The sequence below is a fragment of the Oryctolagus cuniculus genome, chromosome 2 (assembly GCF_051225735.1).
Source record: "Oryctolagus cuniculus isolate XC-2025 breed Fujian yellow rabbit chromosome 2, ASM5122573v1, whole genome shotgun sequence".
NCBI lineage: Eukaryota > Metazoa > Chordata > Mammalia > Lagomorpha > Leporidae > Oryctolagus > Oryctolagus cuniculus.
The window spans coordinates 69,613,735-69,640,158 of NC_142868.1; the positions used below are offsets into that span (position 1 = coordinate 69,613,735).

Below are 26,424 nucleotides of genomic sequence, written 5' to 3' on the forward strand. Positions count from 1 at the left end.
GTTCTGGGATCACCTTCTTTCAAAAATCCCTCCTGTGGGGCTGGTACTGAGTTGTAAAGCTATTACCTGTGACACCAGCATCCATATGAGCACTGGTTAGAGTCTCGGCTGTTCGACATCCCTTCCAGCTTTTAACTACTGCACCTGGGCAGGCAGCAGATGATGATCCAAGTGCTAAAGCCCCTGCCACCCACGTGGGAGACCTGGAAGGAGTTTCTGGCTCCTGGCTTTGACCTGGCCTAGACTGGACCATTGCAGCCACTTGGGGACTAAAACAGAATAGTAGATCTCTCTCTCTCTGCATCTATCTCTTTCTCTTCCTCGCTCTGTCACTCTGAGTTTCAAATAAATGAATAAAAAAAAATCTCCTGTGATTTCTACTTCACAGATCGCTTTTGGATTGAAACACTGCCACTCTGTGGGCCAGGGACCTCCACTGGTGCTTCTTCGCTCCTAGGACATAGCCCAGCCCTGCTCATGAAGGGCTTGGAGCCCCTGGGCCTCTCATCTTCTGATGTGTGCCACAAAAACTGTCCAGCTTTGGTCTCCTCATCGCATTGTCGGGACTGGCACGTGGGCTCTGACCCCTCTCCTGAAGTTGCTTTCTGTACAACTTAAACATTCTGTCCTTCCCTCTCTCCTTGCCCCTTTTCCTCCTCTTCCCTTCCTTCCTTACCTCCTTTTCTTTTGGACTGTTTTTAAAGGAAGAATATGTATTTGTTTAAGGCCGTGATTCCCTAAACTAGTGGTTTTCAATTTTTCAGTGCATTAAGAAAGCATAGGTGCCTGTTACAAATGCAAATTCCTGGGCTCCACACTCAAGAGATCTGAATTCATTTGATGGGGCCAAAATCCATTGTGGGTGGTCTGGGGACCACACATTAAGATACAGTAATTCAAATCAGCACGTAATTTCTTATACTGTCTTTATATGTGTTATTCTTTCTTTCTGGGATATTCTCTTCCCTCCATTAGACCTCTGTCTCTTTTCCTGGGAAGACGTGGTTGGCTATCTTTACAACACACATTCTCACTGAATGCATATCTAGGTAATGTAACACAGTTATATCAGCCAAGCATCTGACCATATGATAGGTGCTGGTTTTAGACAGAGGAACAAGGCATGGGTTGAAAGTTTGAAGGCACGTGATCTCACAGGATGCCTTTTCAGCACAGGGCTGCTGTTTGTGTTCCCAATCAGACAATAAGTTCCTCCAGTACAGGCAGTCTTTCTTTGGGACCATCCACAGCTGCCATCCCAGGGCTGGGCATTGAGGAAGTGGTCAGTTGTTACTAATCGGTAGAAACAAGTTTTGGTCCCGAGATTTGTTGGCGAGGGGAAGTGGATTCTTCCTTCTCAAGTTCTCCCTCCAACAATAATCCTAAGAAGGACCTTTCTTGACAATTACCATTATACCCATTGTTTACAAACTCATCTCCCTCACCTTCACCTTGCTGTGGCTGTATTTGCTTGTACTTGCTGGTCTGGCTGCACAAACCAACTTACCCAAGGGTCTGGGCAGCCAGCCAGTGCTCCCAAGCCCTTCCACGCATTGTGTCTGACTTCCTCTTTGGTAGAAGTCCATGCAATTTTCATGCTTTGGAGGATTTGGGCCCTTCTGAAATCTCTTCTGGGGAATTAGCCACACTGAATTCCACGCTTTGTGTTTGCCTTCAGTGCTGGCAGGAGCCTCTATCATTTCATTCCCACGTCATCGCACTCCTTGGGACGATGTGATGGTTCAGCTCAAGTTCATTTGGTATTCCCCTCTGAAATGTCACTGAGTTTCCCCGCTGTTTGTCCTGCATTAACTAATAACAATGGCGGGAATCATTAGTATTCTGGGAAACATGGTCAGAGGCGTTGTGGGGTGAGCAGCCCACAGGGCCCTCTTCTGGGCAGCAGCTCCTGTGGCTGTTATGGCTCCCAGTGCTTCTGCTAATTGCAGAACTGTGAAGGAAGAGGTCACCTGCCTGTGTGTGTTGGTCAGGTAGGGGAGGTTTTAATGTGCATTCCCACGTAAGCAGCTTCCCTGAGGCATTTCCACCCTTACTGGATTGTCTTCTGTTGGATTTCAAGCTGAATGAGGACATGCTGCTTCCTGCCACTGGCGGGTTGAGAAAGATATATTTTCTTCGTGGACTAATTATCTGTTTCTGCAAAAATAAACTTGATTGGAAGAGCTACCATGAAGTGTCAGGCATTGTTAGGCATTGTGTTAAGCATTTAGCAATTGAATTAATCCTCCTTCCAGAAACAATTCTTCAAAATAGATACTCTTATCCTGGGTTACAGAGACTGTAAGAGATACCTGATGAATGGCAGAGTTATATTCAAACCCAGTTCTGCCTCTCTTTGCCACGTCCAGATTCTTCGATCCAACATGGGAAGTGAGATACACAGCAGACCCATAGAATGGCAAATGTCCTAAACAGCACTCTGGCCTCAGAATCAGCCCTTAAGGCATGCAGATCCGGCTGAAATGCCCATGAGAGTATTTCAGGCATGGAAAGCCAAGACACTCTGGGGAAAAAAAAAAACCTAAATGAAAGATCTCCACGAGTGAGATCGTGAGATCCCAGTGGAAAGAACAGGTCATCAAAGAAGGAGGTACCTTTCTCTGAAGGGAGGAGAGAACTTCCACTTTGACCATGGCCTTGTCTAAATAGCATCAGAGTCGGTGAACTCAGGGGGCTTCCATAGCTTTGGCAGCTCATGACAAGAGCCTAGGGAGATTACTGATGCCATAAACAAGAGTGTCAATTTGTTAAGTCAACAACAGGAATCACTGTGCACTTACTCCTCATGTAGGATCTCTGTCCTTAATGTGCTGTACATTGTGATTTAATGCTATAACTTGCACTCAAATAGTATTTTTCACTTTGTGTTTCTATGTGGGTGCAAACTGTTGAAATCTTTACTTAATATATGCTAAACTGATCTTCTGTATATAAAGAGAATTGAAAATGAATCTTGATGTGAATGGAAGGGGAGAGGGAGTGGGAAAGGGGAGGGTTGCAGGTGGGAGGGATGTTATGGGGGGAAGCCATTGTAATCCACAAGCTGTACTTTGGAAATTTATATTCATTAAATAAAAGTTAAAAATAAAAAAAATTGCTTGTGACATGAAAAAAAAAGAATGCACATTTGCTAAGGTTTATTGACTTAAGAACTAGCTAGCTTTTTTTTTCCTTTTTTTAAAGACTTATTTATTTGAAAGGCAGAGTTATGGAAAGAGATAGGGAGAGACAGAGATATCTACTGTTCCCTGCTTCACTCCCCAGATGGCCACTATGGCTGGGCTGGGCTGGGCTGAGCTGGGCTGAGCTGAGCTGGGCTGAGTCAAGCCAGGCTGAAGCCAGGATCCTGGAGCTCATCTGGTTCTCCCACATGGATGCAGGGGCCCAAGCACTTCGCTCATTTTTGGCTCCTTTCCCAGGTGCATAAGTAGGGGGCTGGATCAGAAGTAGAGCAGCCAGGACACACCCATATGGGATACCAGCATTGTGTGCGGCAGCTTAACCTGCCATGCCACAGTGCCTGGCCTGATGTTAGAGTTTTTCTAACCTCCTCTGCTGACTAGTGCAATGGTTTGAGCTCGTGAAAAGCCAAGTTCTATTTGTACTGAAGCTTCATTCTCTCTGGGGATGAAGGTAGACTCCACATGGAGAAGGAATCTTCTGAAAGCTGAAATTGATTTCACGTCCCACAGCTTCTGAATGCTAATATCAGGAGCCTAGAAATTCTGGCCCAAGTGTGTCTCAGAAAATCAACAAGACCTGATCTTCAGTCACATGATATTTTACTTGCTGGGGTTAATTGGCCTCAGAGTCTCTCTCGAGGTACCTCTGCATGTTTTTAACAATACTGCAGAATATCAGAAGAACCAGGATGCATATTTACGATAGAAACACATCTGAACCCATACTTGAGTAACAGAGACCATGTGTTTTTGGCCTTTTCTATTTGGAGTCAGTTTATCATCACTGTAAAAACATTTCAGATGAGGATGTAGTGAATGGAGACCCTGGGGAACCGAGCAGGGTGTGCTTGGTTTGGATGGCTAAATGCTGGCCTGGGTTTGGTTCACTTCAGACTCAGGAGGTATGAAGGGAAGCGCTAATGTGAGCATTTAATCTGCCTCAGCTGCTTTGGCCTTTTCCCTGAGCATTCCCACCTGTTTCACCGCTGGAATCCATGTGGTCTCTTAACAAATAAAACGTGTGTGTTCTGTACCAGACATGTCAGTTGAGAGAGAACGGGGTTCCATATATGGGCATCTTAGTGCTGTCTAGTTTCCTTTCTTTTAAAGTTCTTTAGAGATAAAAATAGGGCAATAACTAAAAACAAAATTACTTCATTTCACATTTAAATTAAATGGAAAATACTGGGCTCAGACTCCTCTTAGAGACTCAGGAGCAGAGGAAAATTATCACTTCTGTCCTCTCCAGTTTTCTAGTGACACTGGGTAGCAAATGACCATTTTAGGTTTTATGTCTTGGCCAGGAGGTCATAGTTGGAGGGAGAGTCTTCTCTTGACAGTAAAGACATATTCAAGGAAAATGCACTTGCTGACACTTGCTTAGAATAATGAAATCATTTAGTTTTAGACTTGGGTTGGATATTCGTTTCACAAATTAAAGTCAAACTCAGTGAAGGATCTGGGACTATGGATGCTATTGAGAATCACTCACTTCTGGAGCAGGCATGTGGCCTACTGGTTCAGATGCCCACATCCCTCAACATGCCTGGGTTTGAGTCCCAGTTCCACACCTACAAGTGATGCTTCAAGTACTTGGGTTCCTACTATCCACACAGGAAACTGCAGTTGAGTTTTGGGCTCCAGGCTTTGACCTGGCCCAACCCTAGCTTTTACAGGCATTTGGAGAGTGAACCAATGGATAGGAGCTCTGTTTCTTTCTCTGCCTCTCAAATAAATAAGTTAAATAATTAATTAGAAAGGAAAGAAAAAAATCATTCATTTTTGGATCCTGTCACACTAGAAGCTTCTAGATTTTCTCTGACATAAATAGGTCCCTGGAAACTCCTTAGTTCTGTTATTGCATCTTAAATGTCAATGACCCCCAGACACATACCAGGCTTGGGAATCTCACTGGGTGGTTCTATAAAAACCCACTAGTTTCTCTATTTAAAAACTAAGACCCCTCCCCACCCCCAATCAAATATCATGCTCTGCCAACTAAGCTAGTGGGTGACCATCCTTCATCAAATCTATATCCCCCCATTGTTGTTTTCTTCTTTTTTTGTTGGACATGAGCTCCATGTATTGAAGTGTTTAGTCAACTTTTTCTTTCAGAAATACTCAAACTTGTTCAAAATCTTCTGCTTCCTTCCCTTCCTGACCCCTCTGTTCTAGTGCAGAGCAACGCTCTGCTTTGAGCATTGTCTTCCACTTCTTCCCTCAAGTACCTCCAATATATGAAGGGTCACCAAGTGTCATAGCTCACACCCCTATGTTACTGTCTCTTGTATCTAAACCCTTGTCTCCAGGTCCATTTTGTTTTACAAGATTATTTCATTTATTTAAGAGGCAGAGTAAGAGAGCTAAAGTTTATATCCATTTGGTTTATTCCTCAAATGCCTGTAACAACCAGCTCTGGGTCAGACTGAAGCCAGGAGCACTCAATCCAGGTCTCCCCCATGTGTGGTAGGGGCCCAACTAATTGAGCCATCACTTGCTGCCTCCCAAATTTCACATTGGTAGGAAGCAAGAATCAGGAGTATAGCCAAGACTTGAACCCAGGTACTCCAACATGTTACAGAAATGTCTTCTTTTTTTATTTCTTTGAGAGGCAGAGTTACAGAGAGTGGAGGGAGAGAGGGGGAGAGGTGAAGAGATCTTCCATAGGTTGGTTTACTCCTCAAATGGCCGCAACAGCTGGGGATGGGCCAATCCGGAGCCAGGTGTCAGGAGCTTCTTTCTGGTCTTTCACGTGGGTGACAGGAGCCCAAGCACTCGGGCCATCTTCTGCTGCTTTCCCAGGTGTGTTAGTAGGGAGCTGGATTGGAAGTGGAGCAGCTGGGACTTGAATGGGCACCCATATGGGATGCTGGTGCCGCAGGCGGAGGCTTAACCCATTGTGCCACAGCATCTGCCCTGGACGTCAGTGTCTTAACTGGCATCTTAACTGCTAGGCCAAATGTGCACTGCTCCATGTCTCTTCTTTTAGAGGGGGCTAGAATGTTCTTGCCTCTTTCCCTGTATTAGGTTTCATTCCCTCTGGTTCACTCTGCACACTGCTGCCACCGTGATCACTTATGAAATATAAGAGCAACCATGTGCCTTATCTGTTTAAAAGTCCTCCGAGCCTCCCCAGTGGGGTTCAGGGTAAATATCAAACTCCTTAGCTCTGTCCACAAGGCCCTAAAGCTCTGCTTCAGACTACAGCCTCTAACACCCAAGCTGCAACCATGCGAAATGTCTTGTTGCTAATAGCAATCACAGAGCTGTTTAGGGTTGATAAGTGCCAGCCCATGGTGCTTGTTTGGCTTGGAATCCATTTATTCATTCAGTTACTGAATTATTTCTTTGATGGATGTTTGTGGAGTGGTTACTCTGTATTAGTGACCATTCAGTGCTTGGGGCTACAGCAGTGAATGGCACATGACAGTGGTCCTGCTGTCATGACAGGTGCATTCTGACAGACAAGACAGCAAGCAAGCAGACAGTGCATTTCCTGCAGCTCTGTCAGTCATGAAGGTGACGAACCAGGGTAGTAAGATAGAAAATACTAATAGGTATTTATGAATCTGCAGAAACTCTTCAGACAAGGCCTTCTGGGAAGGTTCTCCTGAGAAGGCTGTTTTCATGGAGATCTTTGCTGGGAAGGGAGAGCCATGAAGTCTGGGGGATAGCAGGTGGAAAAGCCCTGTCAGTCAAGAACGCCCTCAGTATTCTAGAGGGGCATCTAGAAAGTAAATGTGATTTCAGTTCAGAGACTGATGGAGGGCGTGGTCAGAGAAAAAGGTGAAGAAGCAGACTGGTGCACTAGTGTGGCGGGGTAGCAGGTTAAGTTGCTATTTGTGATGCCGGCATCCTGTATGAACATTGGTATAACCACTGTGGGAAACAGTTTAATAGTTCCCCAAAGCTATCTCATGGAGTCACCATATTCACACCTAGATATATGACCAAAATAATTGAAATCGAGTATGCAAACATGTACACTGATGTTTATAGCACCATTATTTTAAAATAGCCAGAAAATAAAAATAACCCAGTTAGCTATTAATTAAACCATGCAATGGCATATTTGGCCAAAAAATGAATGAAATATTGATACATATTACAGCATAGGTTAACTTTGAAAACACCATGCTAAATGAAAGAAAAACATCAAAGACCACTCATTGTTCCGTTTATGTGAATCTCCAGGAAAGGAAAATTTATAAAGGTAGGAAGCAGATTAATAGTTCTCAGGGCTGGAGGGCATGGCAAACGGGAAGCGACTACTTAATGTGTGCAGGATTTCCGTTTGGCGTGAGGAACTAGAGGCTAGTGATGGTTGCACAAATTGTGAATGTACTCACTACCACTAAACTATACATTTTAAAATGATTAAAGTGGTAAATCTCACGTTTTATGTATCAGTCTGCTTGGGCTTTCGTAGCAAAATACCATGGTGGCTTGAACAACACAAGCCGATTTTTTCCTAGTTCTGAAGTCTAGAAAGTACAAGATGAAGATGGCAGCAGGGTTGACGTGTGGGAGGACGCATCCCTTGAGTTGCAGATGGCTGCCTTCTTGTTCCTGGGTGCTCCTGTGGATTCCCCTCGGTGTGTGATTGGGTGGTGGTGGGGAGGGAGAGATGGGAGGAGAGGCAGTTTTCTAATGTCTCCTCTTACAGGGTCTCTCATCCTAGAAAATCAAAGCCCCACTGTCGCGAGCACCACTTGTCATGCAGCTCAATGAGGCTAATGCAACGTGTCGGAGCACGGGGAAGAATCCCACGGAATCGTGATAGTCTTTTCAATATAATTTATTTAATATTCAATACCACACATCTAAAGGTCAACACCACTCAATATGTCATTAGTCCACAGGTCATAACACACCTCTAGGAGTAAGGCAACTTTCAGAAATATGCAGCAATAGTAATGAATATAACACATACAAAGCATAAAAGCATAACCAATCTAAACACTCATGGCTAAGGATGTAATATGAATGCTGTGTTCTCAAGGTTTGTATCACGGTCACGAAAAAGTCAAAGTCCAAAGTCCAGAGTCTAAAGTCTCCAATACCACTTGGAAAGCCAGATCTCAGAACAGTCACTTACGAGCAGGAGTTGTGGAATGGCTGGCACTCTGGGTAGTAGGCTCGGAGTCCCCAGATGGACATCAGGTGAAGGGGTGGAGAGGTCCTCTGATGAGAGGTCTGGTTTGGCTCTGATATCAGCTCCGGCAGCAGCTGGGGTGTCCCGGTGAGGCTGGCTCCAGCAGAGTGGTGAGCAGAGCTTCAGTCAGCGAAGACAAGGGCAGGGTTTCCCTTGCACTGAGCCATGGTCCCCGAGGGGATGCAGAGCAGTTGTGAGGCTTGCCTTTTCATCCCCCCTCTGGGGTAGGTGGGCGGTGAAGGTGCCCTGGGGTGTCACCAATCACAAACTCATCTTCTGGGGTGTCACCAGATGTTGGTGTCTGGGTGTGACCAATGGTGTTTTTTAGGGGTCTTCTGGGTATGGCCAATCGTGGTGCAGTAGTGTGGGAGACGTAATACAGTAGCCAGCTGGTTGGCTGCTTCCTGTGATGTAATGTCCTCCAGTCCCTATCAGGCCTCACCACCTGAGTCTGTTCTGACAGATGGTCTGGACGGTTCCTGGTGCTTAGTGGCTTTAGCTTTAGTAACTCCATTTTGGTTTAGCGGTGCTCTGTAACTCTTCTGGGACTCCTGTGGGATTTCTCACACCCACTCCTATGACCTTATTTAACCTTAATGAGCTTTTTACTCCAAACAGTCACACTGGGGGCTTAGGGCTTCAACCTAAGATTTTTTTTTTGAGGAAGCAATTTTGTATATTTTATCATAATAAAAAAAAGATGATTCCAGCTACTATGTGGAGCATGAACACAGTGAAGTAGGGAGGCCAGTTAAGAGACTATTACAGGCATGGAAGGGAGGGGTATGGTAGTGGTATTTGATTGGTAGTTGAAAGCCATTGGTTCACATTTATTTATTTATTTATTTTTTAAAGATTTATTTTATTTGAAAGAGTTACAGAGAGAGGTAGAGACAGAGGTCTTCTATCCGCTGGTTCACTCCCCAGATGGCCGGAGCTGCGCCGATCTGAAGCCAGGATCCAGGAGCTTCTTCTGGGTCTCCTATGTGGGTGCAGGGGCCCAAGGACATGGACCATTTTCTACTGCTTTCCCAGGCCATAGCAGAGAACTGGATCGGAAGAGGAGCAGCCAGTACTAGAACCGATGCCCATATGGGATGCTGGCGCTTCAGGCCAGGGTGTTAACCTGCTGTGCCACAGCACCGGCCCCGGTCCACATTTATTTTTTTAAGTTGAATTTTTAATTGACATAAAGATTCTATGTATTTATCTGGTACCATGTGATATTTTGGTACATGTATGCATTGCATAATGTTCAAATCAGGGTAAACATATCTATATCTCAATACTGTACTACTTTGTGGTGGGAGCATCCAATATCCTTTCTTCTAGCCATTGAGTACATTATTATGTATAAACTCGACTGTGCAATAAAACACCAGAATGGACTTCTATCTGTGACTTAGTCCCCATTGATCAATGTTCCCCCCCCTTCTGTACTTGGTCCACTTTTTTTTTTTTTTAAAGATTTTATTTATTTGAGAGGTAGAGAGTTACAGACAGTGAGAGGGAGAGACAGAGAGAAAGGTCCTCCATCTGCTGGTTCAGTCCCCAAATGGCTGCAATGGCCGAAGCTGGGCCAATCTGAAGCCAGGAGCTTCTTTTGGGTTTCCCATGTGGGTGCAGGGGCCAGGGACTTCTACTAATTTCCCAGGCCATAGCAGAGAGCTGGACTGGAAGAGGAGCAACCAGGACTAGAACTGGCACCCATATGGGATGCCAGCACCGCAGGTGGAGGATTAACCTGTGCCACAGCACTAGCCCCGGTCCACATTTAACTGAACCATCTTATTAATAAAGTCGGAGGATTGGAGACTGCACTTTTTCTTCCCTCTGCTCTCAGCCGCAGTGTGAGATAATAAGCCTGTTCGTCAGACCCAAGCTTTCCACATGGAGTCAGTGCCCAGACTGGAGCGGGCAGGGCTTAGATGAGCAGGGATTGGGGTAGAGAGTGTTAGCAAGCTGACTACAAACTAAATGTTTCCTCAGTCAGCTTTGGCACACTAAGGGTGCTGTTTAGACTTCCGTCTTTGAAGCTAATTTAGCCTACTCCAGAGTCTTCAAATCTCAGCTCCAGCGTTACTTTGTCTAAGAAAACTTCGGAGCTCCTCCTCAGTCTCCAGTAGGAGGAATCTGCCATTCCTCTGTTTTCCCACAGGCCCACGTGCATTCCCCTAGCACCTGCTAAGCCGTACTGCAGTCACTTCGTAAGCGTCTTTTCTGACACAGATAAAGCTGCTGCATTCCACATACCCTTCACATTTCACACTGTTGGACTGCAGCCACTCTAAATATACTAAGCCTTTTACCAGTAAAGCCAGTGTCAATTTCTTCCCATTTCTCATACCTAATATGATGCCCGATATGTAAAATGTGTTCAATAATTTTGGATATACAACTCCAATAGGAAATTTAGTATTCCTGGCTCATCTTTCTTTATAGAAGAGTCAGAAAACCTAAGAAAGTCTCCAAATCTTCCTGTCTTACTATCAAAAGTTAATTTGGATCACGGAAGAGATTGGACTCATAAAACGTATGTTGTGATTCAACTTACAGAAGATGTCCATTGAGGTAGCTGGAGTTCTTTCATGTTTTGGTAAACTTGCAAGTGTGATATTCAGCTGAGATCTGTGATCATGAAGTGATCTCTTTTAGTGATAAAAATGGGGCATATCAGATTGGCATGTAGTTTTAGTCCTTGATATGGTGAGAGGTACCAGTGTTCTTGGGACTCTGATATTCTTGGAAAATTGGAAAAGTAGATAGAAGTGCAAATATGACCAGCTATTAAGAATTTTTTTAATAATTATCATTGAGGTTGGTGTTGTGGCATAGTGGGTAAGCCACTGCCTGATATACTGGCATCCAAATGGGCACTGCTTCAAGCCCCAGTTTGTCCATTTCAAATCCAGCTCCTTGCTTATGTGCCTGGGAAGGCAGCACCCACATGGGAGACCCGAGAGAAGCTCCTGGTTCCTGGCCTCAGTCTGGCCCAGCTCTGGCTGTTGGGGTTATTTGGGGAGTGAGCCAGTGGATGGAACATCTCTCTCTCTCTCTCTCTTTCTGTCTCCATCCCAGTAACTCTGCCTTTCAAATAAATACAATAATTCTTTTTTAAAAAAGATAGTGATGCTTTGCTATCTTGAGCATACTTTCTCATCTCTAGCTTCCCTGTAACTAGCAACCTGCATGCTTTCTATACTTGGCAGGGCTCATGGCTGTGGTCTGTGGCAGAGAAAGGGGTTGGAGCCAGCTTGTTAACATGGCAGTTAAATCATTTGATTTGCATTAATTCGATTTGCATTCTCCAGCTAATGAACTGCCTTGTCACAGATTACAAATAGCCTGAAAATTAAATGCTAAATCTATTTTGAGTTGTGTCAGACATCTTGAAAAATGTTGGTTGATTATGTATTTCTTAAGATAGTGTGCTGCCTAAAAAGATAAGAAAAATATTTTGTACACGATGCTAGTCTTCAAGTGAAATATAAGTAATAGATTGTGCATTTCCCTGGCACATGATATTTAAAAGAATCTGAGATTAGAAAGAAATTTACATCAGTGAATGTCATAATGAAGTAACTGTAATGACTGCCACTATTGGCATGCTATGTAGGCTTCTGTTTAGTGGAAATAAGTTCCATTGTTGTAGGAGAATGCTGCATTATTGTTCTTACGGGTCAAATGTAGCCTATTAATGTGCATGTTCTTAATTGGAATCAAGATGTCTTTTAGCTAAATGTTCTTTGAAAGTGGATGAAATGGTCCTTGATTGGAGAGGTTGGTGTGAGGCTTAACAGGCATTCCTAGAATTGCAGGCAGGTCCATTTCATTTTAAAACTAATTTAAATTAGAAGACACAGAATTAGTTTGTCCAGGAGCTTTTAATACTAATTAATATTAGTCTGTCCAGCTGTGATGGGCAGGCCAGAGCTGTGGTAAAAGGACACTTTGAGTCCAAAGTGATATAGTGTCTTCTAGGTTTTCCACAGAGGCAGTCAGATTTAGAAGGGCCTAGGATTCTTACGTTGTTGTACCCAGTTATGAAATTCAAACTTCATTGATTACTGTAGCTTTAACAGAATGTTGAAACTTGGAGTTTCTTTTATTGATATCATTAAGTTTCATATCTTCTAAAAAGGTTTTGATGCATTCTCTCAGGCTTAATGTGCAGCTTTTATGAGGGGGCTTCAAAACTTTCATAGAAAAATAGAATTAAGGGAGATACATAGCAGACTCATAGAATGGCAGATGTCCTAAACAGCATTCTGGCCTCATAATCAGCCCTTAAGGCATGTGGATCCGGCTGAAAAGCCCATGAGAGTATTTCAGGCATGGAAAGCCAAGACACCCTGCGGGGGAAGAAGACCTAAATGAAAGACCTCTGCGAGTGAGATCCCAGTGGAAAGAACAGGTCATCAAAGAAGGTGGTACCTTTCTCTGAAGGGAGGAGAGAACTTCCACTTTGACTACGACCTTGTCTAAATATGATAAGAGTCAGTGAACTCAAAAGGCTTCCATAGCTTTGGCAACTCATGACAAGAGCCTAGGGAGATTACTGATGCCATAAACAAGAGAGTCAATTTGTTAAATCAACAACAGGAGTCACTGTGCACTTACTCCTCATGTAGGATCTCTGTCCTTAGTGTGCTGTACATTGTGATTTAATGCTATAACTAGTACTCAAACAGTATTTTTCACTTTGTGTTTCTATGTGGGTGCAAACTGTTGAAATCTTTACCTAATATATGCTAAACTGATCTTCTGTATATAAAGAGAATTGAAAATGAATCTTGATGTGAACGGAAGGAGAGAGGGAGCAGAAAAGGGGAGGGTTGCGGGTGGGAGGGAAGTTATGGGGGGGAAGCCATTGTAATCCATAAGCTGTACTTTGTAAATTTATATTCATTAAATAAAAGCTAAAAAAAAAGAAAAATAGAATTAAAAGATAATATAGGGGCAGGCATTGTGGAGCAGTGAGTTAAATCACTGCTTAGAATGCCAGCATCCCATTTCTGATTGCTTGAGTTCAAGTCCCACTTCTGTTTCCCATCCAGCTTCCTAATATTTGGCATGGTGGTAGGCAGCAGATCATGGTTTCTACTCATTTGAGAGAACTAGTTGGAGTTCTTGGTTCCTGGCTTTAACTTGGCTCTGCCCTGGCTATTGAGGGCACTTTGGGATTGAACCAATGGATGGAAGATATCTCTCTCTCTCTCTCTCTCTCTCTCTCTATATATATATATATATACATTGCTCTGTCTTTCAAATAAATTAAAATGATAAATAAATTAAAATAAATAAATTTACTATAACTTTTTGGAGTATCCTCATGTTTAAAAATTATGGTGTTGCATCTGGGAATACACAGAAGGAAAAGCAGAATAATCAAGTAGATCAAAATGGAATCGATTGCCTTTTTTTTTAGAAAGCTTATTTAATAAATACAAATTTCATAGGTATAGCTTTAGGAATATAGCAGTTCTTTCCCACATACCCACCTACCCACCCCCATTCCTGTCCCACCTTCTATTCCCTCTCCCATCCCATTCTTCAGTAAGATTCATTTTTAACTATCTTTATATACAGAACCAACTCTATACCAAGTAAATATTTCAACAGTTTGCAGTCATACAGACACACAAAGTATAAAGTACTGTTTGAATACTATTTTACCATTAATTCTCATAGTATAATTCATTAAGGGCAGAGGTCCTACATGGGAAGCAAGTGCACAGTGACTCCTGTTGGTTTAACAATTGACACTCTTATTTATGATGTTAGTGATCAACTGAGGCTCTTGTCATGAGCTGCCAAGGTTATGGAAGCCTGTTGAGTCCACATTCCATCAGTATTTAGACAGGGCCATAATCAAAGTGGAAGTTCTCTCCTCCCTTCTGAGAAAAGTACCTCATTCTTTGATGGTCCCTTCTTTCCACTGGGATCTCACAGAGAGCCTTCATGTAGATCCTTTTTTTGCCAGTGTCTTTGCTTTCCATGCCTGAAATGCTCTCATGGGCTTTTCAGCCAGATCTGAATGCCTTAAGGGCTGATTCTGAGGTCAGAGTGCTGTTTAGGGTGTTTGTCATACTATGAGTCCGCTGTGTGGCCTGCTTCCCATGTTGGATGATTCTCTCCTTAATTATATCAATTATTATTAGCAGACACTTGTTCTTATTTATGTGATCCCTTTGACACTTATTCCCATCTATATGGTCAGTTACGCACTTAAAATGATCACTTTAACATGTAAGATGGCATTAGTACCGCCAGCTTAATGGAATTTGGAGTCCCATGGAAAGTTTTTAGCCTTAACCTTAAGAGGTAAGTCCATGGGACCATGTGCTGAACTGTACATCTCATCCCTCTCTTTTTACTGGGATCTGTTTTCAATTGGATTTAAACACATTTGAATAATTCTATGTTAAGCAAAAAGTTCAACCAATGGTAGTAAGTAGAAAAAGAAAATAGTAAAAAAAAAAATAATAAACTGTCCCTTGACAGGACAAGGGCTGATAAAGTCATTGCTTCTCATAGTGTCAATTTCACTTCCACAAAATTTTCTTTGAGGTGCTCTGTTAGTTGTCACAGAGCAGGGAGAACATAAGATATTTGTCCCTTTGGGATTGGCTTATTTCACTAAGTATGATGTTTTTTCGATTCAACCACTCTGTTACAAATAATCAAATTTCAGGTTCTTTTCAACCACTGTGTAGTATTCTCTAGAGTACATAACCTATAATTTCTTTATCCAGTCTTCTTTCGATGGGCATTTAGGTTGATTCCATGTCTTAACTACTGTGAATTGAGCTGCAGTTAACATGGAGGTGCAGATCGTTCTTTTATTTGCCAATTTCATTTCCCTTGATAAATTCTGAAGAGTGTGATGGCTGGGTTGTATGGTAGAACTATATTCAGATTTCTGAGGTATCTCCATACTGTCTTCCATAGTGGCTTTACCAGTTTGCATTCCCACCAACAGTGGATTAGGATTCTTTTTTCCCCACATCCTCACCAGCATTTGTTTTTGATTTCTGTATGAAAGCCATTGTAACCCAGGTGAGGTGAAACCTCATTGTGGTTTTGATTTGCATTTCCCTCATGGATAGAGATCCTGAACGTTTTTTTCATGTGTCTGTTGGCCATTTGGACTTCCTCTTTTGAAAAATGTCTAAGTCCTTAGCCCTTCTCTTAACTGGGTTGTTTGTTTTGTTGTGGAGTTTATTGTTCTTTTTGTAGATTCTGGTTATTAATCCTTTATCAGTTAATAGTTTGCAAATAATTTCTCCCATTCTGTTGGTTGCCTCTTCACTTTCCTTACTATTCCTTTTGCCATACAGAAACTTCCCAATTTGATGTAATACCATTTGTTAACTTTGGATTTGGCTGCCTATGCCTCTGGGGTCTTTTCCAAGAAATCTTTGCCTATGCCATGTCTTGCAGGGTTTCTGCAATGTTCTGTAATAATTTAATGGTGTCGGGTCATAGATTTAGATATTTAATCCATGTTGAGTGGATTTTTGTGTAAGGTGTAAGGTAGAGGTCCTGCTTCATAGTTCTGCATGTGGAAATTCAGTTTTCCCAGCACCATTTGTTGAAGAGACTGCCCTTGTTCCCAGGATTGGTTTTAGCTCTTTGATCAAATTGGTTCTAGAGATTTGGATTGATTTCTGGTGTTTCTATTCTGTTCCATTGGTCTATCCAACTGTTATGTACCAGTACCAGGCTGTTTTGATTATAACTTCCCTGTAGTAAGTATTGAAATCTGGTATGTGATGCCTCTGGCTTTGTATTTATTGTATAAAATTGCTTCAACTATTCGAGGTCTCCTGTGCCTCCATATGAATTTCAGCATTTTTTTTTCTAGATCTGAGAAGAATGTCTTGGGTAGTTTGATTGGTATTGCATTGAATCTTTAAATTGCTTTTGGAAGAATGGACATTTTGATGCTATTGATTCTTCCAATTCATGAACATGGAAGATTTTTCCATTTTTGTATCTTCTATTTATTTAATGTTTTATATTTCTTGCTGTAGAAATCTTTGACATCCTTGGTTAAATTTATTCCAAGGTATTTTTTGTAGCTATTTTGAATGGGATTGATCTTAGGAGTTCTTTCTCAGCTGTGGCATAATCTGTGTATACAAATGCTGTTGATTTTTGTGCATTGATTTTTATATCCTGCTACTTTACCAAACTCTTCTATGAGTTCAATAGTCTCTTAGTGGAGTTTTTTGGATCCCCTGTGTAAAGAATCATGTTGCCTGCAAATAGGGATAGTTTGACTTCCTTCTTCCCAATTTGTATCCCTTTGATTTTCTTTTTCTTGCCTAATGGCTCTGGCTAAAACTTCCAGGATTATATTGAATAGCAATGGTGAGAGTGATCCCTGTCTGTTCCCAGATCTCAGTGGGAATGCCTCCAACTTTTCCCCATTCAAAAAGATGCTGGCCATGGGTTAGTCATAAATTGCCTTAATTGTGATGAGGAATGTTTCTTCTATACCCAATTTGCTTAGAGTTTTCATCATGAAAAGGTGTTGTATTTCGCAAAATGCTTTCTTGCATTTATTGATAATCATTGTTTTTGTTCAGCAGTTTGTTAATGTGATGTAACACATTGATTTTGCAAATGTTGAACCATCCTTGCATACCAGGGATAAGTCTCACTTGGTCTGGGTGGATGATCTTTCTGATGTGTTGCTGGATTCTATTTGCTAAAATTTTTTGAGGATTTTTGTGTCTATGTTCATCAGGGGAATTGGTCTGTAATTCTGTTTCTCTACATCTTTTTCAGGTTTAGGAATTAAGGTGATACTGGCTTCCTAGAAAGAATTTGTGAGGATTCCCTCTCTTTCAATTGTTTTGAATAACTTGTGAAGTATTGGAGTTAATTCTTAAAATGTCTGGTAGATTTCAACAGTGAAGCCATCCAGTCCTGGTCTTTTCTTTGTTGTGGGGGCCTTTATTGCTTATTAAAAATATGTCATGGTTATGGGTGTGTTTAGGTTTTCTATGTCTTTATGCCTCAAATTAGGTAGGTTGTATGTGTCCAGGAATTTATCCATTTCTGCTAGGTTTCCCAGTTTGCTGGCATACAACTCTTTGTAGTAATTTCTGATGATTCTTTTTATTTCTGTGGTGTCTGTTGTTAAACTTCATTTTTCACCTCTAATTTTATTGATTTGCATCTTCTCCTTTTTTTGGTTAGTTGGCAATGGTGTGTCAATTTTGTTTCTTTTCAAAAAACCAGCTCTTCATTTTTCGCTTGTTTTTTTTTTTTTTTTTTTTTTTTGTATTTTTTGATTCAATTTTGTTCATTTCTTCTCATTTTAATTATTTCTTTTCTCCTACTGGTTTTGGGTTTGGTTTACTCTTCATTTTTTGCTTGTTTTTTTTTTTTGTATTCAATTGTTCATTCTCTCATTTTAATTTCTTTTCTCCTACTGATTTTGGGTTTGGTTTGCTATTTTTTAGATGCTTGAGATGCATTGATAGCTCATTTGGTGCTTTTCTAATTTCTTCATGTAGGGACTTATTGCTATAAACTTTCCTCTTAACACTGCTTTTGCTGTATCCCATAAGTTTTGATATGTTGTGTTGTTACCTTCATTTGCTTCCAGAAATTTTATTTCTTCTATGACCCACTGTCATTCAGGAGCATGTTGTTCAGTCTGCATGTGTTTGCATATGCTCTAGAGATTCCTGAGTTTTGATTTCCAGCTTCATTCCACTGTGGTTCAAGAAGATGCATGGTATGATTTCCTTTTTTTGAATTTGCTGAGACTTGCTTTATGGCCTAGTATGTGGTCAGTCCTAGAGAAAGTTCCATGCACTGGTGAGAAGAATGTGTATTCTGCTACTGTAGGATGAAAAGTTCTGTAGGTATCTGTTACATCCATTTGGTCTATAATGTCGATTAAATCTGCTGTTTCCTTGTTCATTTTCTGTCTGGTGGATCTATTGCTGAAAGTTGAGTACTGTAGTCCCCCAATACTATTGTATTGGAGTCTAAGTCTCCCTTTAAATCCCTTAACGTTGCTTTTAAATAGCCAGGTGCCCTGTAATTGAGTTCATATAAGTTTATAATAGTTACATCTTCCTGTTGAGTTGATCCTTTAATCATTATATAGTGCCCTTCTTTGTCTCTTAACAGTTTTGTGTTGAAGTCTATTTTGGGTAATTATTAATATGGCTATACCAGCTCTTGTATGGTTTCTGTTGGCATGGAATATCTTTTTCCATTTTTTTCACCATCAGTCTGCATGCATCATTGTTGGTGAGATGTTTCTTCTAGGCAGCATATAGGGTTTTATTTTTTTAATCCATTCAGCCAGTCTCTGTCTTTTAACTGGGAGTTGAGGCCATTTACATTCAAGGTGATGATTAATAAGTAACAACTTTGCCCTGCCATTTTCCCAAAAATAATACTATTTTTTACTTTGAACTTTTATTGAATTTTTCTTCCTTTACCTTTTTTTTTTGACAGGCAGAATTAGAGAGAGACAGAGAGAAAGGTCTTCCTTCCATTGGTGTCCCCCCCCCAAATGTCCCCCAAATGGCCAGGAGCCAGGTGCTTCCTCCTGGTCTCCCATGCGGTGCAGGGCCCAAGCACTTGGGCCATCCTCCACTGCCTTCCTGGGCCACAGCAGAGAGCTGGACTGGAAGAGGAGCAACTGGGACAGAACCGACACCCCAACCAGGATTAGAACTTGGAGTGCTGGCGCCGCAGGTGGAGGATTAGCCTAGTGAGCCACGGCACTGACCCCTTTACCTTCTTTCTAGTGATGACCATGTATCTGTGTTTCTGTGTGCAACACATCCTTAAGCATCTTTTGTAGGGCTGGATGGGTGGTGACAAATTCTTTCCATTTCTGTTTATTATGGAAGGTCTTTATTTCACCTTCATTAACAAATGAGATCTTTGCAGGGTATAATATTCTGGGATGACATTTTTTTTTTCTCTTAGACTTCGAAAATATCTCTCCATTCTCTCCTAGCCTGTAGGGTTTCTGATACGTCCACTGTGAGTCTAATTGGAGATCCTCTGAAAGTAATCTGGCATTTCTCTCGTGCACATTTTTGAATCTTCTCTTTATGTTTCACTGTGGTGAGTTTGATTACAATGTGTCATGGCAAGGATTTTTTCTGATTATATCTAGTAGGATTTCTGAGTGCCTCCTGTACTTGGATGTCCTTTCTTACTCCACACCTGGGAAATTTTCTGCTATTACTTCACTAAAAAGGCCTTCTAATCCTTTCTCTCTCTCAATGCCCTTTAGAACCCCTAAAACCTGTATATTGGTTTTTTTTTTAATAGTATCCTGTAGATTTCCAACAGTGTTTTTTACTTTTCTAATTTCCTCATCTTGTCTTTGGTTTGACTGCATACTTTCCTGTGCTTTGTCTTCTAAGTCCAGTAGGCTCTCCACTGCATTTTTATTTGATTTATTTAATTCTTCATTTCATTTTGATTTCTCTTTAAGATCTCAATTTCTTTTTTTTTCACTTAGTAAATAAAAATTTCCAAAGTACAGTTTATGGATTACATTGGCCCCCCCCATAATTTCCCTCCCACTCGCACCCCTCCCATCATCCGCTCCCTCTCCCATTCCATTCACATCAAGATTCATTTTCAATTATCTTTATATACAGAAGATAGATTCAGTATATATTAAGTAAAGATTTCATCAGTTTGCACCCACACAGAAACACAAAATGTAAAAATACTGTTTCAGTACTAGTTATAGCATTTACTTCACATTGGACAACACACTAAGGACAGATCCCACATGAGAATAAGTACACAGTGACTCCTGTTGTTGACACTCTTGTTTATGGCATCAGTAATCTCCCTAGGCTCTAGTCATGAGTTGTCAAGGCTATGGAAGCCTTTTGGGTTCACCAACTTCGATCTTACTCTGACAGGGTGATAGTCAAAGTGGAAGTTCTCTCCTCCCTTCAGAGAAAGGTACATCCTTCTTTGATGGCCCCATTCTTTCCACTGGGATCTCACTCACAGAGATCTTTCATTTAGGTTGTCTTTTTTTTTTTTTCCAGAGTGTCTTGGCTTTCCATGCCTAAAATACTCTCTTGGGCTTTTCAGCCAGATCCGAATGCCTTAAGGGCTGATTCTGAGGCCAGAGTGCTATTTATGACATCTGCCATTCTATGAGTCTGCTGTGTATCCTGCTTCCCATGTTGGATCATTCTCTCCCTTTTTGATTCTATCAGTTAGTATTAGCAGACACTAGTCTTGTTTGTGTGATCCCTTTGACTCTTAGACCTATCAGTGTGATCAATTGTGAACTGAAGTTGATCACTTGGACTAGTGAGATGGTATTGGTACATGCCACCTTGATGGGATTGTATTGGAATCCCCTGGCACGTTTCTAACTCCACCATTTGGGGCAAGTCCGATTAAGATCTCAATTTCATGGGTGAAATTTTCTTTCATGTCCTGTATGGATTTCAGGAGTTTGTGCATTTGCTTCTTCTATGTAATCTTATCAAATTTTTAATTCCATTTCTTGCATTTCTTTTATCTCATTGTCTTCACAATCTAGTGTTGAAGTGTCATATTATTTTGGGGGTGTCATGTTATCTTCCTTATTCTCATTTCTTGAATTGGTGCATTTGTTGTTTGGTCCCCCTCCCCACCGGCAGCTTTTATCATTTATCATTTTATCTGTAGATAAGTAGAATATCCACTTTCTGTGAATCTCTAGTGACTTATAGTGATTGTGGCCAAAGCGCTCTGTTCTCCAGGATTAAGGGTGTACCTAAAGTGACACACCCATGTTTGGTGTGGTAAATCTTTTCTTTTCTTTTTTTTTTTTTTAATCAGAAGGGAGGTTTATTCTGGTCAGCTGAGTTCCTCTCCTGAGTGGAGCCCAGTGCCTGAGCACTAGCCCTGGTCCACTCTGTCCCAAGGGTTACACCAAGGATCTGTGCAGTGCTCAGTGTAAGTTCAGATTCCCCAGCAGTGTCTCTCACCAGGTTACCAGGAACCCCCAAGCTTGTGGAGTCTCCCACTGTGACTCTTCAAACTCCCAGCCACACTTAGATCTCCCATACACCCTCAGTTTTTTTCACAGTCTCGGTACAGAAGCTCCCACAGTCACAAACTTCTATCCCCCTGTTACTTCTCCCTACCAGAGTCAGGAGTCTCCATTTGGCTGGTTGCCGGATACAGACAGAAGCTGGCGCAGCTGTTACATCCAATGTTATGTCCAAAATGGTGCGCGCTCTATTGGCTTGTTACAGGATGCCATTGTAATGTAATCAGGGAGAGATAAACGTGTCTGTCCCATCCTTATTTTTTTTTTTATCTCTCCTCTAGTTTACTGGTACACTTTCCCCCATGGGACTCTAAGTCTGAGTCCCCCTAGGCTCTTCTTGCGGCTTTCTCACCAGCGGCTTGGATTGCTGGGGTCTGGTCTCGCCCCACTTTCCAATGCTGGTGCCTAGATTCTTGGTTGCTAGAGTCCCAAGCCGTGGGAGCCCACACCCTCCATGTGGGTCAACTGTGTCCCTCTAATTTTTGTAGAGTTTCCTCTGCTGCTTTCTCCCTCTTTCCTGGGACTACACTCTCTACACTTTTTTTTTTTAAACTATCTTCTCCTGAGCTAGAGCAGTAAGCTCCCTCCCTACTCCACCATCTTGGAACCACAGTTTTCCTGTTTTTGTAACTCAAGTTTTGAACGTTTAAGTATCTGTATCTTTTGAATAAAGGAAAAGCCATTTTGCATTGCTTTCTTTATGGGGTCTCTTTTTGAATTAAGCCCTCTAAATAAGAGAAAATACATTTTTTCTGAAAGATGTGCCTTGTAGTTCAAGATGGTCTGATCATATATGGAGGACTTGTGAGTACATTGGGTGCTATGCAGGTATTTAGTGAAGAGGATGCACGTGAGTAACCCCTCCTGAAGAAACTCATCCTAAGGGAAGAGAGAATAAAAGGTTGGATAAATACTGAAAGGTTGGTAAAACTCCATAGACTGATTTAAGAGAGATTATTCTAAATGTTAATGTAGATGGTAGTTGCTTCAGATAAGCCATGTCAATGCATTTCTTTTTAAAAATTTTAAAAATTTGAGGTAAAGGTGGGAAGGGGAGCAGGGGAGAGGGAGGGATGGAAGGAGAGAGATAGAGGGAGAGAGAGAGAGATCCCATCTACTGGTTTACTCCCTCAATTCCTGCAGTGTCTGGGAATGGGCCCAGTCAAAGCTGGGCTCTCAATTCATGTCTCTGTTTGGGTAACAGGGACTCAGTTACCACTTCTGCCCCCAAGGGTCTTCATTACAAGAAGCTGAAGTCAGGCTAGAGCCAGAAATGAAACCTAGGTACTCAGAAGTGGACACATGAGTCTTTTTTAATCACTAGGCTAAATGCCCACCCCATCAATGCATTTCTGAGTCCTAAAGAAAGAAGTTATTTCTCAAATGAATGAGAAAGAGTGATTTCATGAAAAGACCTGAGATTTTAGGACACAGACTGCGAGTTATCCTGGCACCAGAAAACCAGCAGTTTCAGAAGACAATTTCCTTAGTTAACAGTACCCTCAAAAGACATGAATATTTATTAGGACTTTGCAGCCTTGGAACATAAATAGGTAGACATTTGTAGCAATACTGTCGTTGCTGGGAGTGAGCACATCATGAACTTACCCAGCCTTGTTGCCTACTCTCTTGGGAGCTGTTATCGGGATGGGTGACTCAATATGTGCTGGATATTGACAGTGATGATGGCAGCCTCTCTGGGTGTTGGTGGTTTTGACTTTGTGATGATTAATTTTAATTTTTAAAGTTTATTTGAGAGGGAGAGAGAGACAAAGAGGTGGAAAGAGGGAGAGGAAGAGAGAAAGAATACAAATCTTCCCTCTGCTGTTCATTCCTCAAATGGCTGCAGTGGCAATGCTTAGAACTCCATCCAGGTCTTGCAAATGGACTTGGACCATCTTCTTTGCATTTGCAGGCACATTAACAAGGAGCTGGATTGGAAATGGAGCAGCCAGGACTTGAACCAGTGCTCATATAGGATGCTGGCATCACAGGCGGCTGCTTAGCCCACTGCACCACAGTGGCAGCCCTGAAATGCCTGTTCTTGCGATGGTTATTTTATGTGTTGACTAGGCCATGGAATGCCCAAATAGAGGATTAAACATTATCTGAAATGTTTGTTTTAAACATTTCTGGAAGCAGTTAGCATTTGAATTGGAGGACTGAGTAAACTGATGGCTGTCCCCCTGGTGGCTGGGATTATCTAATCCACTGAGGGCCTGAATAGAACAAAACGGTGAAGGAAGCTTGGAGAGCTCTGCCTGATGGCTTGGGCTGGGTCTCCTGCCTCTCAGGCCTTCGCTCCTGCTCTGGAATCTGTGCTTTTCTGGGTCTCCGTCTTGCTCATGGCAGATCATGGATCACCTCAGCCTCCATGATTGCATGAGCAGTATTCCATAAATCTCTTCATCTCGCTATCAATAGACATACATATTCACATATAAGATGATGCTTCAAAGAGGTTGTGAAAAATGAAACTAAGAGAAGTTTATTTTGGTTCAAAATTTTTGTACAGTGTTTTTTGCAAAATGAATTCCCTATGAACTCATGCATGTAATTTGAAAACTCATGCATGTATTTCAAAATCTCTTCATGTCAAAATAAATTTTTAAATGTTATTTTCCATAAACATTTTGGAGTACCCTTGTGTATTCTTTTGGTTATATTTTTCCAGAGAATCCTGATTAGTATATATTCCATCTAGAACCTTGGCTTAAACTACTATTATTGGAATGAAGGGTTGTAGTAGCAGGCCTGTGAGAGAAGGTATTGTGGAACACATGTGAGAGATGTCTAGGGACGTAAAAGAGAATTGTGAAAGAATTCAAGGGAAGCTGGAGTTCCTACACAACTGTTGTAGTCTTCTGTCTTTAACTGTGACCCCTTTTCATCACAGGCTAGAACAATCTAAGAATGATATTTGGTCAGTTGGGGCCAGGTACACAGCTTAAATTTTGGTGTTTGTGGTGTTTGGAGAATCAATGAATAAATCACTCCATTTCTTTGAATCATTAAATTTTCCTCCTATTCATCTTAAAAATGCTTAACATTTCCTTATTTTTAAAATTTACAACTTTGTAAAGAGGCATTTATAAAAGGAAATATTTCATTTACGTTCTTTGCTGACATATAAAAAGAACATAATGAGGGTGAGTTTTATGTGTGCCCTACGGGCTGGACCCATCCGGATAGATTCATCCAAAATACATCATGGCTGTTACTCTGGAAACTGAGCATCACTGCTTTCCATTCTGTCATTCCACTCCTCAGTGGCCGAGTTCCAGGCTGATTGTTAGAACGAAACGTCACCTCCCAGTTTGGCAAACACCTGCGCTCTTCAGTTTAAGGTTAAATCCCATTCTGGCAAAGAAGGTGGGTCTGCTCATTCCAGAAGAGATGGATTGGATTGGAACAGTGTGCGTGTCTGCCAGAGCAGCAGGGGTCAGAATGAGGGCCACAGTATGAGAGCTGACCACAGGGATGCAGGAGAAATCTATGGGCTTGAACCTGTGTGCTAACAGATCAAACCTTCACATCTCAAGCCAACAAAACCCAATCATGGAACAATTGCACAGCATTGAGTCTTGGCACATTGCATCATATCGTCTGAAAACATTTAACCATGACAAGGGTTGGTATAGCTCAGTTCCAAATGAGACTAACGATAATGGTAATAATATGCTATCACTACAAGAAATAATTTAGGTAATATTGTATTAAACTAGCCATTAAGTAGCCATTGTGAATTCACCAACTTGTTGCTTATTTGTTGATCAAACTTCTACGTGTTTAGTGATGTGCAATGATAGCTAAAATTGAAACAAGAAATGACAACCTCCAGGCAGGTGCTGTGGCACAGCTGGTTAAGCCACTACTTGGGACACCAGAAGGCAGTAGATGATAGCCCAAGTTCTTGGGTTTTTGCCACTTACATGGGAAGCTGGGATAGAGTTCCTGGCTCTTGGCTTCATTCTGGCCCATCCCTAGCTGATGCAAGTATTTGAGAAGTGAACCAGCGGTTAGAAAAATCAATCAATCAACCTATCTCTTTTTTTCCTCCCTCCCTTCCTCCCTCCCTTCCTCCTTCTCTCTCCATCCCTCCTTCCCTCCTTTGCAAATGAAATACTGAATAAATAAATAAATCTTTAAAAAAACAAATTACAATCTCTGATTTTGAGAAGACAAGATATGCTTCACAAAATAAATGAAAGGTAATACAAGAATAAACTGAGTGTTAGAGGTTCCAAAAGTTAAAGATAATTCTGAAAAAGAAAACTTGTAGGGATGGGAGTAGTCAGGGAAGGGTACCTGAGTGTTTTGCACATCGTGAGGGAAATGTTTGGTTTCAGTTGGCAGGAAAGAGAGGGTTTAGCTTTGCAGCATGGTAAACATTATCGAAACTGCGTAGGTAGGGAAAAGGATCCTGTGTGGATTGAAAGTAAAGGAAGAGGGATTGGGAGCTTGGACAAAGATTGCAATGATAGGAGGAAGACTGAGTAATACGATTAGTCTGAAACTTTTCTTGGAGCTGGTGTTTGGCCTAGTGGGTTAAGCTGCTGCTTGGGACACCTACATCCCATATCTGAGTGTTTGGGTTCAAGTCCAGGCTCTACTCCATATTCCAGCTTCCTGCTAATGTCACCCTGGGAGGCAACAGTGGAGAGCCCAAGTGATAGTTTTGCCACCTGTGTGGGAGACCTGGATTGAATTCCTGCCTCCTGTTTTCAGCCTGGTCCCATCCTAGTCATTATGGGCATTTGCAGAATGAACCAGTGGATTAAAGCCCTCTCTTTCTCTCCCTCCCTCTCTTCTCTGTTTCTCTGCCTCTCAAATAAAGGAAAGATTGAATATGTTAGGTTCCATCTGATGGAAGATCTTAAGTGTCTGGCAAGGGTCTCTTGGTGATTATCCATCCACTCATTGACTCAGATTCATTCATTTGATCATCTATCAAATGTGTCTGCACTAGGTCCTGCAATAGACACAGAGGTGAATAAGAACAGTGC

At 41.7% G+C, this 26,424-nt stretch overlaps 1 long non-coding RNA gene across 2 annotated transcripts in view; it reads left to right on the plus strand.

Annotated features, from left to right (window-relative positions):
* The window catches only part of LOC103345694 (uncharacterized), a 39,846-nt gene that overhangs the window by 2,412 nt on the left and 11,010 nt on the right, over positions 1-26,424 (plus strand). Inside the window, exon 3 of one of the 2 annotated variants that reach the window (XR_016229075.1) lies at positions 389-2,888. The exons of the other annotated variant lie outside the window; for it this stretch is intronic. This is a non-coding gene — a long non-coding RNA (uncharacterized LOC103345694). Of the gene's footprint in view, positions 1-388; positions 2,889-26,424 lie in introns of those variants that run through there. 2 annotated transcript variants of the gene reach the window in all.